This window comes from Bison bison, unplaced genomic scaffold (assembly GCF_000754665.1).
Source record: "Bison bison bison isolate TAMUID 2011002044 unplaced genomic scaffold, Bison_UMD1.0 scf7180017864456, whole genome shotgun sequence".
Taxonomy (NCBI): Eukaryota; Metazoa; Chordata; class Mammalia; order Artiodactyla; family Bovidae; genus Bison; species Bison bison.
In genome coordinates this window covers 9,145,076-9,163,262 of record NW_011495018.1, presented here as the reverse complement: position 1 = coordinate 9,163,262, position 18,187 = coordinate 9,145,076, and positions in this window count along the sequence as shown.

The following is an 18,187-nucleotide window of genomic DNA, read 5'->3' as shown; positions in this document are numbered from 1 at the left end:
CCATTTGAGAAACACTCTCCTTATGGAAAGTGTTTAAACGTCTTAGCTTCAGGCCCTCACATTTCCACCTCCTAATACTGCTCCTTGTGTCTCCTGCACAACAGGTCCACTGAATCATTCTTCCGTTCCTGATTTTCCCACCTCCCTGCCATTCTTGCTGTCATTCTGCCTGAATGCCACTTCTAGATGTTTAATTCCACTCATTGTTCAATTTCCATTAAGATGCAACTTTCTCCTTGAGATGTTGAACTTGCTTTCTCACCTTCCCCACAACACAAGCCATGATGACCCCAAAATACCTGATTGCCTCTCCCTTCCTGTGCCAATGTTCAATTCAGTTAATTGGAACTGGAATTCAATTTAAGATTTTGTTCTTAAACTCTAGGCTGATTATATAGCTTTTTCTCTCACCGCTGTAGTCTTTAAAAAAAAAAAACCCAATGACTTCAAAATTTGGAAGAGATTAGAAAATGGAAACACCCCAATCTAGCTTTTGGTTGATTAGATTGGCCCCAAAAAGAAGTAAATAAGACAGGAAGCAAAATTTAAACAGATCCTGGTATTAATGGCAGTTCTGTAAAAATACTCAAGTATGCATGATTTAAGCAGTCACGCCCAGCTGTTGGAGGTCAAGGGTCCCTTTCACACTCATCACGTCCAATTTTACATTGACTTTCAGGTCACCCATAATCACCCAATGGCTCTTCTGAGCCTGCAGTGAAAGTAAACTCTAATTCTTGAAAGCAGTGGCTCTTAAAAGTGTGGTCGAACACCATCATCATCATCATCATCAGAGAACTTGACATGCAACTTTATCTGTCCCTCCCCAGTGCCTGTAGGGAGGGGACCAGCAATTTGTTTTAACATCTCCAGGCGATTCTAGTGCCAGTAGTTTGAGATCACTGCCCTAAAGCATCCATTGTGCGTAATGAATTCTCTCCTAGGCATCTCCTTAGGAGAACTGAGAATACAGTCAACCCACATCACCATCTGGGTTTTGGGGTTCAGTTAAGGAACCCCACTGAGAAAGGCTACCTGGAACCACCTACTTTGAGAGATTACACTCAAATAGGAATAAAAATTTTTCTTTGTTTGATATCATCTATGGGTGCTAACGGAGAAGGCAATGGCACCCCACTCCAGTACTCTTGCCTGGAAAATCCCATGGATGGAGGAGCCTGGTAGGCTGCAGTCCATGGGGTCACTAGAGTCTGACATGACTGAGCGACTTCACTTTCACTTTTCACTTTCATGCTTTGGAGAAGGAAATGGCAACCCACTCCAGTGTTCTTGTCTGGAGAATCCCAGGGATGGGGGAGCCTGTTGGGCTGCCGTCTATGGGGTTGCAGAGAGTCGGACACGACTGAAGTGACTTAGCAGCTTAGCATGGGTGCTAAGTCACTTCAGTTGTGTCCAACTCTTTGCAACCCTATGGACTGTAGCCCACCAGGCTCCTCTGTCCATGGGATTCTCCAGGCAAGAATACTGGAACAGGTTGTCATTTCCTTCTCCAGGGGATCTTACCAATCCAGGGATCAAACCCGAGTCTCTTAGGTCTCCTGCACTGGCAAGTGGGTTCTTTACCACTAGTGCCAACTGGGAAGCCTGATATCTTCTATAGAGACAGAATTTTACCAAGAATCTAAAAAGGTGCTTACACCATCTAGCTCAACCTCCTGGCAATGGAAGAACCAGGTGTTGAGTTCTAGAAGTCTTTGTTGTTTGATGGAAAGAAGCATGTCACCTTTTCTGAGCCAGAGAAACTTCTTGACATAGAATATTCAGAAGCTCCTGTCATGTGGATGTTTTACAAGTTGCAAGAGATGCCGAGTGAGATGGGACCAGTATCCTTAACACAAGCACAGGAGTTCGTCCAGTTTTCTCTGTGTGGTTAGTATTTAAAATCTATTTCTTCCCACTGATTTGAAATAAGGCTTTTATCAGTGTCTTAGCTTGGGTGGCTACAACAGAATACTTTAGACTGGGTGGCTTATAAACAATAGAAATTTATTTCTCACCATTCTGGAGGCTGAGAAGTCCAAGATCAAGCTGTCTCAGTGTCCAGTAAGAATCATTTTCCTGGTTCATAGGCGGATGTCTCCTGACTCTTCTCTCATGTGGTGGAGGGAACTCCCGGGGATCTCTTATAGGGGTGAGAGTGGAGCCCTCATGACTTACCACATTGCAAAGGGCCTCACCTCCTAGCATATCTCCTTGAGGGTCAAGTTTTGACACATGAATTTTGGGAAACACAGACATTCAGGTTCTAGCACTAATCACTCATGAAAGTGAAAGTCGCTCAGTCATGTCCGACTCTTTGTGACCCCATGGACTTTAACAGTCCATAGAATTCTCCAGGCCAGAATACTGGAGTGAGTAGCCTTTCCCTTCTCCAGGGGAATCTTCCCAAACTAGGGATCGAACCCAGGTCTCAAGCATTGCAGGTGGATTCTTTACCAGCTGAGTCACAAGGGAAGCCCAAGAATACTGGAGTGGGTAGCCTATGCCTTCTCCAGCGGATCTTCCCAACCCAGGAATTGAACCAGGGTCTCCTGCATCACAGGCAGATTCTTTACCAACTGAGCTACAGGGAGGCCCTGATATGATAATCACTCATAGTGGAGTGCATTTCTGAACTTCCTGTAACCTGAATATGGGTATTTCTCTGCCAGAATCATATGAGCAATTACAATGAATAATACATTTTAATAGCACATAAATATTTTTCTATTCAATTTTTGAACTTCTGGATCTTTATTTTGGAGTTCAAAAATATCCTACCTTTTTTTAAAAAATTGGAATTACATCAAGTTTATCGTATTGTGAGGTGCTAGTTCACCTAAGAAGAGACACCACCTGTGTTTGGTGAATCTGGGCAGATGAGTCTTTCCCGCCCCCAGGGATCTTCCTGGTAGCTGCATTTGGGGAGAAGGAGGTTGCAGATAGGAGGCCCTGTGCACCATGAGAGAGGAAGCCTGGGTGTGGGCTCTGAACACAGAGAAGGCTGTGAGTAACATCTGCCTTTGGAGATAGGATGGTAAGAGATGCTTCTGCTTTAGGGCCAGACGGCAGAGCGGGTGCAGACAGGGGCCTTCTCCCCAGTTCTGCAGAGCCTGGTGTGGACCTGGCCCAGAGGGCTGACATCTGTCTGCCTGGCCATGAGTCACTCCAATCGGTGAGGTGCTGGGGCTGGCTCTGGAGAGTCAATTGTGAGTTTGGGGTAATTGTGCAAGCTGGCTGTTGTCAAACAGCTATAGTTGAAAATCAGACTTATAAACTTAAAATTACATAAATTTCATTAGGAACAAAGGTAATAAAAACTCAAGCTCATCACTTTCTAGTTTTACCACACTTTGCTTTCGCCCAGTGGGTTATTTAGTGGGTTATCTAGGGGTTATTTACAACTCCTGGACCTGAGGGGATGCTGTGCCCTCTCTCACCCCAATTCCACATTCAGTGACGTCATGTTGGCAGCTTGGCGGGGGTATTTACACCATTGGCAAATGCTGCAAATTAGGCCTTGACTTATCCTTTTATTGATTGTGTAAGTGAGACGTTACCAACTTTTTCTGTAAAAGACCAGATAGTAAATGGTTAGGCTCTCCATACAACCCCTGCCTCTTTATTTTTATTTTTCAAATTTAGGTCTATGATCCACTTTGGATTAATTACATTTTATGTCTGTATGGCACCAATGTTCATTTCCCCTCCACGTGAACAGCCGATTAATCTAGCACCATTTATTGAAAATAACATATTTAATTGCAGTTATGCCTCTGTGAAATCAGGTGATTTACACATGAATCTGATTTGGGCTCCTTTCTGGTCCACTGATCTATACTTTCATTTGTATGCCAATACACAGCAGTTCTGATTATTGTCAAATTATGCTGTGATATCCAAACACCATCTTCAAAGGTATCCTGGGAGTTGCCACCTCTATAGATTTTGCAAGGGCAATTTCTTGCATCGGGACATAGAGCACTGGCCCTTAGGAATGGTGACAGTGAAACAGGGAAAACAGAACTGGAGGGATAAACCATGTCCAGATACCAAAGGCTCCTCTGGTGGCTCAGATGGTAACATATCTGCCTGCAACACAGGAGACTCAAGAGACATGAGTTCGATCCCTGCCTGAGTCAGGAAGATTCCCTGAAGAGGGGAATGGCCACCCACTCCAGTTTTCTTGCCTGGGAAATCCTATGGACAGAGGAGCCTGGCAGCTACAGTCCATGGGGTTGCAAAGAGTTGGACATGACTGAGCAACACTTTGACTTTATTTCAGATATGAAGATAACTGATATTTCAGATATCTGAAAGATGTTAAGCTTTTTTATTTTTTAAAGATGTATAAAGACTTCCTTGGTGGTCCAGTGGTTCAGACTTCATCTTCCAGAGCAGCGGGAGTGGGTTTGATCCCTCGTTGGGAAGCTGAGATCCCACATGCCTCGTGGCCCAAAAACCAAAACATAAAACAGGAGTAATATTGTAACAAATTCAATAAAGTCTTTAAAACCGATCCACATCAAAACAAATCTTGAAAAAAAAGATGTAGAGATGTTCTGATAGATTAAAAAACTTACAAAGGCACCCTCATATTAAAAATGTCAGAAAATATAGTTTTGGAACACTCTGTAAAATTTTTGTATTTATTTGGTGCTAAGCACTTGACACTTTTTACTCCGTGTCCAGTCATGGATGGAAAGCAGTCATGGATGGGGCAGAAGCTGAGCTCAGAGGAGCGACAAGGTGTCTGAAACCCCAGCCCACTAGGAGTGGAGCACAGCCCACAGCTGGCAGGCCCCAGGAGAGCACGACTGGGCGGGTTGCCCCCTCTTCAGAGCTTTGGCTTTCTTGACATTTCCTTCCTTCGACTCCTCTCTCCCCTCGTATTAATGGTTAGTACAAAAAATAAAAAGAAGCAGAAACTACCTTCCACCACTTGTCACGCCTCCACCCAGAATGGACCACTGTTAACACTCAGACTTTGTTCCTTCCAGGTTTGCGTCTGATGATTTAAAAAAAAAAAAAAAAACAACAATCGGGGGCAAACAGCACACACAGTTTTATATCCTGCATTTCTTGTTCGGGGTATAAGTAACCCCCTGGGGTCTTTCTTCTGTTTCCTTTTGAGTCTCAAGCTAGGGAAATTGGGCTGTTAGCGGGAGGATTTCCTGAAATCCCTTTGAATGATCGAAGGAGTCGCACTCAGTCTTCCTCCAGTTGAGAGTTCTGTTTTTTTCCTCCCTCCTCTCCTATGAAGCTACAGGTCATGAAGGCAGACGGAGACTCAGCTTGCGAGTCTGATTTCTAAAAGTGGTGGTTATTCTGTTTTGTTTTTTTTTAAAGGAATAGAGAATCAATTTACTAACAGAGTGCCAGGCAATGGCTAGGCTTGAGCACCCAGAAACTGTCCCTAAGAAGTGGAGTCCAGGAGGAGAGAGAGACGGAAGTCTCCGCAGGGTGAGGTGACTACAGAAGGATGGAGTGGAGGAGGGGCTGTGGCCGCGGGCCCAGTGGAAAAGTACCTCGTTCGTGAGTCATCACGGATAACACGTGTCTGGTGCCCCGCCATCAGCATCCAGGAGTGCGGTAGTGACTGCTGGAGGCCACATCAAAGACGGAACCATGCGGAAGAAAGTAAAGGAAAATCAAGATGAAAATGTAATACCTGGCTTCAGCTGCGAGCGAGCATCTCCAAGTCAGCCAGCATGAGCCCAGTGTCTGCTATGTGGCTGGCGCTGTCTGGCTCAATGGGCAGGCCAGGCAGCCGATGCAGGAAGCTTCCAGTCTTGAAGTGGGGCGGGGGAATGGCATGGGACGACCCATCAAACACAGTTTGGCTGATTAAAGAAGGGCTGTGGCTTAGACAAATGGAATTCCCAGTGCCACTGAATTTTGGATCTCTAGGGATATTACCCTGATTATAGAATAACTGGATGGTTTAAACATGTGTTAGCATAGTGTCAATATATATAGGAATGGCCTGCGGTCGTCAGCTGGGCTGCTCGTTAGAGTTCTTGGAAGACCCTGAAAACTAGACACCAGGGATTTTCAACCACGTCCCAGAGGGTTTTTTTTTTTTTTTTTTAAAAAAAAACAGTTTTATTCAGATATAATTAAAATAGCATTCCATTCTCCTTAGAAAAGTGTACAATTCAGTGGGTTTTAGTATCTTCATAGACACGTGCAGCCATCACACATAGTCAATTTTGTAATATTTTCAAAATGAAACCTTGTATGTTTTGGCTATTACCTCTCTATCTCCTTGTCCTCCTCACAGCTAGGAACCTACCTTCTGTCTCTAGATTTCCCTGTTCTAGGCTTTTCGTGTGAATGGAAGCATATAATACAGTCTTTTGTGACTGACTTCTTTCGTTTAGGGCAACGTATCCAGTAACCCCACGGAAGGTCTTGTGAATCTCTCACAAGGATAATCCATGTTATAGCATGTAACATGGACTGCGGCATGCCAGGCTCCTCTGTCCTCCTCTGTCTCCTGGAGTTTGCTCAAATTCATGTCCATTGAGTTGGTGATGTTATTTAACCATCTCATCCTCTGTTGTCCCCTTCTCCTCCCACCTTCAGTCTTTCCCAGCATCAGGATCTTTTCAAATGAGTCAGCTCTTCACATAAGGTGGCCAAAGTATTGGAGCTTCAGCTTCAGCATCAGTCCTTCCAATGAATATTTAGGACTGATTTCCTTTAGGATTGATAGGTTTGGTCTCCTTGCTATCCAAGGGACTCTCAAAAGTCTTCTCCAGTACCACAATTCGAAAGCATAAATTCTTTGGTGCTCAGCCTTCTTTATGGTCCAACTCTCACATCCATAACTACTAGAAAAATCATAGTTTTGACTATATGGACCTTTGTTGGCAAAGTGCTGTATCTAACTCCATTTAATTATTTGTGCAACAGATGGATTCTTTTTCAAAATGACTGTACCAATTTCCATTCCCAGTAGTAATATATGAGGGGTCCCATCTCCCTACATCTTTGCCATCTTTTGTTATCATCTGACTTTTCAATTCTAGCCACCCTAGTGTCTGTGAAGTGGCATCCAATTGTGGCATTGATTTGTTGATGACTAACAATATTGAGAATCTTTTCATGTGCTTTTTTCCCTTAACTTTTTAAATTTTGAAATAATGTTAGGTTTAGAGAAAAACTGTAAAAATAGTACAAAACCCTTAGCCTAGATTCCTCAAATGTTAACTATGCGTGCTTGATCATTCTCCATCTCTGAATCATTTAAGACTTGCAGACATGAAGGCTCTTTACCTCTAAATATTCCAGTGTGTATTTTCTTAAAACAAAACAAAAATCAGCTTTCTCTTATGCAACCACAGTAAAATGATCAAAGTCCCTTCGCTGTTCTGAAACTATCACAACACTGGTAGTTGTCTATACCCCAATGCAAAATGTTTTTGGTGTTAAAAAAAATAACAATAAAAAAAAATCAGAAAATCAAGATCGACTCAATACTATCAGTAACTGAATGTATCCAAGTTTTGCCAAATTTCTAGGCACCAGCATCTTAAAAAAGCTCTACAGATGATTCTATTGGATATCAGGATCTCTGTCGCCTCCTCTCATCAATGAGGACCATTAATTCCGAGGTCACCATTGATTTAGAGCAGAGTTTTCAGAATGTCCCATCCCCCAGGGCACCTTTATGTGACCTAGGGAAAGATGTCTCTCTGCTACAGCTAAATAAATAAATTCGAGCAGTGGCCATTTCTGCCCTGTTCTTTCCAACTTCGATTTAGCCTCATCACATCAGAAACATCGGGGCGGGGGTGGGGTGCAGGGGTGGAGCTCAGCCATCTGAGTTTTCACCAGCCATCCAGGTACTTCTAAAGCATGCTCAGGTTTGAGACCCCCTGGCCTAGTAGCTATGGCCACAGGAAAGTCCAGGAAAGACCAGCCTTTTTCTGTTTCTAGTTATTCAAAGTATACGTTCTCTACAGCTGGTGAATCAAGAATCATGACAAATTATTTCTAGTGTGCCTCACTTCAGTTCAGTCGCTCAGTTGTGCCTGACTCTTTGTGACCCCATGGATTGCAGCACATCAGGCCTCCCTGCCCATCACCAACTCCTGGAGCTTGCTCAAACTCATGTCCATCCAGTCGGTGATGCCATCCAACCATCTCATCCTCTGTCACCTTCTTCTCCTCCTGCCTTCAATCTTTCCCAGCATCAGGGTCTTTTCCAATGAGTCAGTTCTTCGCATCAGGTGGCCAAAGTATTGGAGCTTCACCTTCAGCGTCCGTCCTTCCAATGAATATTCAGTACCTATTTCCTTTACCATGTACTTGTTGGATCTCCTTGCAGTCCAAGGGACTCTCAAGAGTCTTCTCCAACACCACAGTTCAAAAGCATCAACTCTTCGGCACTCAGCTTTCTTTATAGCCCAACTCTCACATCTATACATGACTACCAGAAAAACCATAGTTTTGACTAGATGGACCTTTGTTGGCAAAGTAATGTCTCTGCTTTTTAATATGCTGTCTAAGTTGGTCATAATTTTTCTTCCAGGGAGCAAGCGTCTTTTAATTTCATGGCTGCAGTCACCATTTGCAGTGATTTTGGGGCCCCCAAAATTAAAGTGTCTCACGGTTTCCATTGTTTCCCCATGTATTTGCCATGAAGTGATGGGACCAGATGCCATGATCTTGGTTTTTTGAACTAAGGAGCTCAGATCATGAACTCCTTATTGCAAATTCAGATTTAAATTGAAGAAAGTAGGGAAAACCACTAGACCACTTAGGTATGACCAGTGTGCCTATGATGTGCCAGACAAAGGAAACAGGAAGATGGCCTGGGTGGGAGAATGTGACTCGGTGAGTGGAATTCCAAAGCTTGTAGAAGGCCATCTGGGCAACCACTCAAGCTGGTGGCAGGGCTTGGGGTTACACTGATGGAAGCCAACACCTCAGCTGCCTGCAATTTCTGGTCCAGGTTAACTAGACTTGACATGGAGAAAATCGCATGATTCTTTCATATTCTCACAGCTTTAGATATCCCATGGTTCCTATTAGTGTAAGAATTAAAAACAAAAAAATTTGGCAGTTATATGTAACAATTCAAATTTGTAGAGAAAGAATCTGGGTCTTCTAGATCAAGTTAATTTAAACTTTGGCTTCCAAGCACATTAGAGATTCTACTGATAAGTAAACTTAGTGAATGCTTTTTAATGCTTATAGAACTTTGCCCACTTTTTGGGTACTTGTGGTTCAGATGGTAAAGAATTTACCTGCAATGCAGGAGACTCGGGTTCAATCCCTGGGTTGGGAAGATCCCCTGGAGGAGGGCATGACAACCCACTCCAGTATTCTTTTTTTTTTTTAAGTTAATTTATTTTAATTGGAGGCTAATTACCTTACAATATTGTAGTGGTTTTTACTATACATTGACATGAATCAGCCATGGGCGTACATGTGTTCCCCATCCTGAACCCCCCTCCCACCTCCTTCCCCATCCCATCTCTCAGGGTCATCCCAGTGCACCAGCCCTGAGCACCCTGGCTCATGCATTGAACCTGGAAGGGCAGTCTATTTCACATATGATAATATACATGTTTCAATGCTATTCTCTCAAATCATCCCACCCTTACCTTCTCCCACAGAGTCCAAAAGTCTGTTCTTTACATCTGTGTCTCTTTTGCTGTCTCGAATATAGGGTCATCCTTACCACCTTTCTAAATTCCATATATATGTGCTAATATACTGTATTGGTGTTTTTTTTTCTGGCTTACTTCACTCTGTATAATAGGCTCCAGTTTCATCCACCTCATTAGAACTGATTCAAATGTATTCTTTTTAATGGCTGAGTAATACTCCATTGTGTATATGTACCACAGCTTTCTTATCCATTCGTCTGCTGATGGACATCTAGGTTGCTTCCTTGCCCTGGCTATTATAAACAGTGCTGCGATGAACATTGGGGTACACATGTCTCTTTCAATTCTGGTTTCCTCAGTGTGTATGCCCAGCAGAGGGATTGCTGGGTCATATGGCAGTTCTATTTCCAGCTTTTTAAGGAATCTCCACACTCTTCTCCATAGTGGATGTACTAGTTTGCATTCCCACCAACAGTGTAAGAGGGTTCCTTTTTCTCCCCACCCTTTCCAGCATTTATTGTTTGTAGACTTTTTGATAGCAGCCATTCTGACTGGGGTGAGATGGTACCTCACTGTGGTTTTGATTTGCATTTCTCTGATAATGAGTGATGTTGAGCATCTTTTCATGTGTTTGTTAGCCATCTGTATGTCTTCTTTGGAGAAATGTGTGTTTAATTCTTTGGCCCATTTTTTGATTGGGTCGTTTATTTTTCTGGAATTGAGCTGAAGGAGCTGCTTGTATATTTTTGAGATTAATTCTTTTTCAATTGCTTTGTTTGCTATTATTTTCTCCCATTCTGAAGGCTGTCTTTTCTTTCTTTTTTTTTTTTTTTGAACATTTAGGTTGCTTGGCTGTTTTAAATAGTGCTGCTATGAACATTGGGGTGCATGTATCTTTTTGAATTAGAGTTTTCATCTTTTGTGGTTATGTGCCCAGGAGTAGGATTGCTGGATCATATGGTAACTCTATTTTTAGCTTTTTAGGGAACTTCCATACTTTTCTCCATAGTGACAGCACCAATTTACATTCCCACCAACAATGTAGGAGGTTTCCTTTTTCTCTATACCCTATCCATCATTTGTTATTTGTAGAGTTTTTTTTTTTTTTAATTCCATATATATGCGTTAGTATACTGTATTGGTGTTTTTCCTTCTGGCTTACTTCACTCTGTATAATAGGCTCCAGTTTCATCCACCTCATTAGAACTGATTCAAATGTATTCTTTTTAATGGCTGAGTAATACTCCATTGTGTATATGTACCACAGCTTTCTTATCCATTCGTCTGCTGATGGACATCTAGGTTGCTTCCTTGCCCTGGCTATTATAAACAGTGCTGCGATGAACATTGGGGTACACGTGTCTCTTTCCCTTCTGGTTTCCTCAGTGTGAAGGCTGTCTTTTCACCTTGCTTATAGTTTCCATCGTTGTGCAAAAGCTCTTAAGTTTAATTAGGTCCCATTTGTTTATTTTTGCTTTTATTTCCATTACTCTGGGAAGTGGGTCATAGAGGATCCTGCAGTGATTTATGTCAGAGAGTGTTTTGCCTATGTTTTCCTCTAGGAGTTTTATAGTTTCTGTATTCTTGCCTGGAGAATTCCACGAACAGAGGAGCCTGGCGGACTGCAGTCCGTAGTGCGGCAAAGAGTCAGACACGACTGAGTGACTAACGCTTTCCTTTCTAGTACCTACATGGTGAGATAACTCAAAGATTGAAGCCCCCTCCCTTAAAAAAAGTCTTTATTTCCTTCAGTCAAAGTCGAACAATCTTGCCTAAAAGATAGCATGTTCTGCATGTGACCTTGGTCCCATGTAGGTGAAGGGGATCATGTGTGGGTCACAAGTGGATGATGGGGGTCAAAATATACAAACTTCCAACTATAAGATAAATAAGTCCTGGGGATGTAATGTACATACAGCATGGTGTCTACAGTTAATAATATTGTATTACATATTTGAAAGTTGTTACAAAAATAAGTCTTTAAAGCTCTCATCCCAGGAAAAATTTTTTGTGACTGTCCATGATGATGGACAGATGTTAACTCGATTCACTGTGGCCATTATTTCTTTATATTGTACATTATATTGTACACCTGAGACTAATATGATGTTGTATGTCAATAATACTTTAATAAAAATGCACACACCGAAAATAATACCCATTTACACTAATACGTGCAGGTAAACAGATGCACAATGAACCATCAGAATGACTGACGGTGGAATGAAGCTGGAGAAATAGATAATGTGAATAAATGAAAATAAATACATAAAACAAGACAGGGGCCTGGGATGGAAAAATATTATAAGTATGATTTATTCAATCCTCGGCACCTGAAGTCCAAAATAAATGCATCAATAAAAATATGAAATATCCTTAAAAATACTATACATCCTGAAAAGCCTCCTAAATGTTAAAAAAATATTTTCTTAAAAAACAAGAAAATCCCTTTTCGGAAGGCGGATGTCTTTTTTTCCAGTAAGAGTTTTTTCCAGCTGATTTCTGAATGATATTTTCCAGGGCTCATTTTGTGAGTAACCCAAGGGGGCAACAGGACGCTACCTTCTCTACCTAAAGGTGACGTCATCAGCCCACCACCAGGGGGGTCACATTTTGGTTTGTTTTCTGTGAGAAGGTGCTGGTTTGTGTTGACTCATATGAACTTCTTAGCAAGCATATGTACTTTCACAGTCTTGCCCCCACCTGCCTTCCCATTCTTGTTTCCTACCTGTCTAGACAAATGGGCTCCTTCCTCGTGGCTCTTTCAACAGCCTCATCATAGTTCCGTGCCTTAGGACATTCGTCCTGCACCTCCTTCAAATGTCACTTCCTCCATGAAATTCTTTCCAGCCTGGCCAGGAAGAGTTAATCACACACAGTGGGGAGGAGACAGAATAATCTGGGGACAATTCTCACCTCTACCACTTAAGTGTAGTGAAAGTCACTCAGTCGTGCCTGACTCTTTGCAATCCCATGGACTATACAGTCCATGGAATTCTCCAGACCAGAATACTGGAGTGGGTAGCCTTTCCCTTCTCCAGGGGATCTTCCCAACCCGGGGATTGAACCCAGGTCTCCTGTATTGCAGGCGGATTCTTTACCAGCTGAGCCACCAGGGAAGCCCTCTAACACTTATGACCTAGATAATTTACTGGATTTTTCCAAGTCTCAAGTTTCCTTGTTAAAAAACAAGGTTGTGATAATAATACCTATGTTACAGGGTTGTTGTAAGATTTGGCTATTTAAACTACTGGCAATGTGCTGATGCTCAAAAAAATGCTTGTTTCCTTTTTCCCCTCAGAGGGTAAAAAAAAAGGCAAATAATCTTGCCTAAAAGGCAGCATGTTCTACATGTGACCTTGGTCAGCTTTTCACGCTGCTCCTGAATAGCAGCAAATCGACAAGCCGTCATTCATTACCCATTGGTGGCTGCCTGTGGATCTATTTGAACTTGTGTCTGTCCAATATGTGAAACGAAGAGTGGAAAAAATTGGTCATGTGCCATGCACTTTTACTTTTTAAAGCAAATATACTGGAAAGAGCCAATTAGGGCATATGGGCTGTTGATCTCCTGTAGTTGATTTAGAGGATGGGTTAGCCTAAATTAATGGAAATTCTGAATTACAGATCTTGAAGGCTTGAAGGAAAACAGAGCAGCAACCAGATCTGGGGTTGTTTTCTAGAGGATCCTTCTTGAATAAATAGCCACGAATGTTTCGCGATTTGATATTAGAAATCTTAAATTTCCCTTGTGGCTCAGTTGGTAAAGAATCCGCCTGCAATACAGGAGACCTGGGTTCAGCCCCTGGGTTGGGAAGATCCCCTGGAGAAGGGACAGGCTACCACTCCAGTGTTCTGGCCTGGAGAAATCCATGGACTGTATAGTCCATGGGGTCGCAAAGAGTCGGACACAACTGAGCGACTTTCACTTCACTTCAATATTTTGAAAGCGTTTCAGAAGTTCTCCAGAATACTGGAAACATCCACCCCATTTGCACTATTTCTGAAGATGGGGTTTGCACTGAAGAGGTCCTTGCTGAAGTGAAGGAACTCTCACAGAGCTGATGGAATCTCTTTTCATCCAATCAGGTTATGATAACTGCATCTTCAGTATAACTTGAAGAGCTCCCTCACCTAAAATCTAATAACGTATCTGTATTTTAACATGTGTGTTGCCGATTCCACTTTTTAAACTCAATCTACCGTCTATACTGCAGCAGGGTGATTTTGCCAAAACACACCTTCTTAAAAGCCTCGGGGAACTTCTCATCAGTGTCAGTGCCAGCCCAAATTCCTTCAGAGGACAGCCGGAGCCCTTCACAGCCTGGCCCCTCCACTTCAGCTGCCTCTCCTGCCCAGAGGGACCCCTTTCCTCTTTGCAGCCACACTAGAGAACTTCCTCATCTGGATGGACTCATGATATTCCCTCCCCTCTGCCACACCCTTCCCCCACAATGTGTCTCCTGGTCCTCCCCCTCCTTCAAGACGGAGCTCAGTTGCATCTTTCTAACGTCCCAATTTTCCCCTCACAGAACTCCTTCAACCCCCAGCATTTTTCTTCTCATCCTTCTCCTGCACCCGTTTCATGCACCTCACGGCTTGCATTCAAGTGGCTATTTACACTTAAATGACTTAAAACGGAAGAGAAATCAAATTTAGTTCCTTGCTGCCACTTGCAGCGTTTCAAATGCTCAGAACCCACGAAGTTGGTGGTGACCACCTTGGATGGCAGCAGCTGGAAACCTTCCATCACGGCAGGGAATTCTAGGCTTTGAGCTCCTGGTGGGGAGGGGCTCAGTCATTCACCATCACATCTCTGGTGGTCAGCAGAGTGGTCAGCACGTGGCAGACACTCAAGAAGCTTCTCTTGAACCAAAACAAACTGATTGGATGTGAGACTGTCTTCAGAGAAGCAGGCTCAGGGTCCCTGGGTCACCAGAGGTCATGGCATTCTGATGGTGGAGTGGAGGGAAGGAGTGGGAGTTTGGCTGGTACTCAGAGGGGAGGGAGCCCAAACCAGTGCAGAGTCATCTCTTTTTCTTTTTTTCTGGGTGGCATGTCCCAGCCAGGATTCTGTTACTATAGAGAGGGTGAAAATGGGTGTCAGGGAGAGCCCCAGATAGCTGCTGCCCTGGGGCCAGAGGACAGCGTAGGGGAGAGCGTGAGGCATGAAGTCTGAACTCCATGTGACTGAGATGGAGAGGCCGGGGAAGTAGGGGCTAGGGGAGTGGTAAGACTTTAGGAAGAGTCAAAAGCATTGCCACAGCTCCTTAGCTTCTGGTCCTTGGGGTGAGCAAAGGGAGTAGAATCCCCCCCACCCAACACCACCACTCTGGGTCCTTCGTGTACCTGGGAGGCCCCAGGCGGGAGATCTTTCTCCTTCTGGGAAGCGCAGACATGGATGCTCTGTTCCAGTTCAGAAGTACTTCCTAACCCAGGTTTTTGGCAGCCCTGGTGTTTCATTGTTCATTATTCATGAATAGACTTGACTTGGTTCGGAATTAAAGCTTCCATGCAGCAAATCTGGCCTGCAGAGGGGATGGCCGGGAACTCGCCTGTGTGGCTCTGGAACTGGCCCCTTCTCTCCGGAAAAATCCTCTCTGGGAATCTGTGCCAAGACCCGGTGAGTGAGAAATGACTTCATGATGTATCCAAAAATTGCATAACAAACTGTCTTTATAAATGGTATCAGAGGGGGAAGAAAAAAAGAGAGAGAGAGAAAGAAGGGAGTAACCCTTTCAGATCAAAAGCATTCTTTCTAAATATGAAGATGTTGGGGCCAAGGGAAGGTCAGTGCTGGGCCCCCGGGGCCGGGTTTCACCTGACTGGTGCTGTGCTCTTCCACATGTGCCCTACTGCCCACACAGCTGGCACACACATGACACCCTCCTGTGTGGATAGTTCAGGTCCCCACAGTCCTTCTGGGGGGACTTTAATTTTCTAACTCGGCATCCATGGTCTGCTTGGGGTCCCTGACTCAAGCTGTCTCCTTGGTGACCCATATTATCCTCGGAGCAGGAGGGTGAGCTGCACTCACGCCTGGGAGGTGATCGTGATGCAGTCCTGGTCCTTCTAAAGCCTTTTGTGCTGTGTTTAGTCGCTCAGTCGTGTCTGACTCTTTGCACCCTATGGACTGCAGTCCGCCAGGCTCCTCTGCCCGTGGGGGTTCTCCAGGCAAGAATACTGGAGTGGGTTGCCATGCCCTCCTCCAGGGGACTTTCCCAACCCAGGAATCAAACTGAGGTCTCCCACTTTGTGGATGGATTCTTTACCGTCTGAGCCACCAGGAAAGCCCAAAAATACTGGAGTAGGTAGCCTATTCCTTTCCAGGGGAACTTCCCAATCCAGGAATTGAACCAGAGACTCTCTCCAACCAGAGTCTCTCTCTGCTTCTCGGGCTTTGCTTGGTCTTCTATTCCTCCCTTGGTTGGCCCCTCGTGATGAAACCACCAGCATGGTTTCCAACAGCAAAGAGATGCTGTCTTCCTTCCCTAGTGGATCAGCTCTGTGGCCTCTGTGGCTTGCACTTCTGATCATCACCATCACAAAATTCTTTTAGGTTGCGAACCATCACAGTTGTTTCATTGCTGAAAATACACTTTGATTAGTTCCTCCAGGGAGACCCAAGATCACTGCCATTTTCCTGGTAAGCATCCCTGAGATCCAACTTGCAGAAAGTTACAGAATTAAGGGCCAGAGTGGGATTCTGAATCCAAGCCCATCAGATGATATGGCTCCGACCTGCTTCACTAGGTCATGCTAACTTACCCTGGGAGGGGAGGAAGGATAGCTCAGATAGAGAGGAGAGCTTGAGCTAAGTCAGAGAAACCTTAAACAGGAAGGTATGTTCCAGAAAATGCAAGTTATTCAGCACTGGGGGAGAAAAGTAAATGCAGTGTTGGGGGGAATGGAGTGAAGAACTGGGGGGAGAGGGTGATGGGGACTCAGTGGGACACTCAGGGACCAGCTTGGATAAGCTGTGGTCACATTTTGCTTTGAATCAGCTGGTTCACTCTGCGGTCTGGCTACTTGGCTGGAGGGTGGAGAACGGGGGCCGTTGGGCACGGCCTGTTTAGAAGGTGTGCTGGCTCCATCACTCCGAACTTGTGGTGTGACCTGGGAGTCACTTACCCTTTCTGGCCTCCAGTTTTCTCATCTGTAAAATACAAGCATCGGATGAAAAGAAGTTTTCACCAATCTCTTCACCATGGTGAGCCCGTTTATCTCATCTGCTAGCTGGACTACAGCAGGGAGACTCTTTTTATTTCCTGACGGACTTTGCATATTATTCCTCTGTGACACCAGGCCAAGCTCCTCTTTTTTGGGTAGTCTCAGCCAGTTGAGCACTTAGAACCTCTAATCAGCAGAGGTATCACCCCTTCCCACACCCCGCAAATCCAGGGCTGAGTCAATTTTGAGTGCAGGCCTCCCTTCCCACAAGGTGAGGTCCTGGCTTCAGGAAATACTGCCCTGGGGTCCAGACACTCAGGACAAGGCCGAAACATCTTGTCATGCCCCAGGATGTGGACCTCCTGCTGGCCGGTTTCTTGGGCCCAGGGACCCCTCTGGACCTTGGACGCTAACATGTCTCACATTTTGGAGGTGCTTTTGCGGTGGTGGGGGTAGGGGAGGGGGAGTTATACGTATTCAGATTTTACATTTAAACTATTTTTGTTGGAAAAATACCCCGTTCATACCCAAGAGAACAACGAAATACAGAAGAACAGCAAAAAGTCACTAAGCCTCCACCACTACCTTCCCTCTAAGGCCATCTATAAGGTGGCCCACCCAGCCACCCCTGGGCGCCTCTGCCCTGGCTCAGGGCTGCGCAAGCCCTCCTCCTCCTGGCTCCTCTGGTGCAAGCTTTGCCCATCTGCGGGCCTAGCACCTCCCAGGCACGGGGACCACCTCCGGGGTCGCCCTTGCTCCTCCTGGCCACGGCTAGATTAACTTCTGTCCCAAATGATGCACCGAAGACTCTCGAGTGGGAGACCAAAGGCGAACCCTTTTATTTAATAGCTTTTGGAGAAAGACTCAATCAGTACAAAACCCTTCTCCCTCCGGTGACCACCCTCGCCCCCCGCAGCCTCTCGCGTCTCCTTCCCGAGCCCTTCTGGGCAGGAACAAGCACGCATCCCACCTGTAACTTTTTAATGGCTCGAATGACTATATTCTAACTATTTCTGCTCTCTGCTTTTTTTCACTTGCCGCCGGGTCTGGGCGCTGGCTTTGTGCCAGCCCTGCGAGCCCCGCCTTCTTCGCTGGGGGGGTGTCCATGGTCACGGTCGCGCGTGCTGAGCGCGGGGGTCAGTTCCAGAGAGGTGTTCGCCTTCCTGCCCTGGAGCGCGTGACCCGGCCCGTGGTCTGAGCCACGGCCTCTCCCGCGGCCGGGCGGGTCCCCAGCTCGGCAGTTTGCGGGAACTTTCCCGGGCGCTCGCGCGCCAGCCCCGCGCGGGTTCCTCTGTGCGAAGCCTCTTTTTGGTTTTAAGGTCCCGAGTGGCGGCGGAAAGCCGCGAGAAGCGGATACGTGGGGAGCGGAGACCGGGAAACAGAACCCCGCGAGC